The sequence below is a fragment of the Anneissia japonica genome, unplaced genomic scaffold, assembly GCF_011630105.1.
Source record: "Anneissia japonica isolate Jap-2015-1 unplaced genomic scaffold, ASM1163010v1 scaffold235837_len504_cov72_single, whole genome shotgun sequence".
Classification (NCBI taxonomy): Eukaryota; Metazoa; Echinodermata; class Crinoidea; order Comatulida; family Comatulidae; genus Anneissia; species Anneissia japonica.
Window position 1 is genome coordinate 96 of NW_022730736.1, and position 409 is coordinate 504.

General features: G+C 31.5%; 1 pseudogene; it reads right to left on the reverse strand.

Moving 5' to 3' along the window:
- Window positions 1–220: 220 nt before the first annotated feature.
- Window positions 221–329, reverse strand: LOC117114994 (annotated as a pseudogene).
- Window positions 330–409: the final 80 nt, after the last annotated feature.

Sequence of the window (409 nt, forward strand, 5' to 3'; positions counted from 1 at the left end):
TATCAGGCTATATATCAATTTCTATATTTAATTTATCTTATATATTTTTATGTAGGCCTACTGGTACTTAATAATTCGGTCATTTAATGAAGCGCCCATTAACAGATAGAAAAAAAGAACTGTCAAAATATCTTGAAAAGTACGTACCACCTATAGACAACAATGTGTGGAACTATAATTGAAACATACAACATTATTTTTAATTCATAACGACCCTTGATTTCCTTAAGTGCTGAGAAAAATTGAGTTTAAACTCAAAGAGTGTTCCTCTGCACGAAATCTTTAGTAAATGCGAAAGATTTATGCGTGATGCAGAGAAACCAGATGCAGAGAAACTATAACTGTATGTGTTACAATGTGCATGTGCATGCATATGTATGTGTATGTGTGTGTATGTATGTGTGTATAT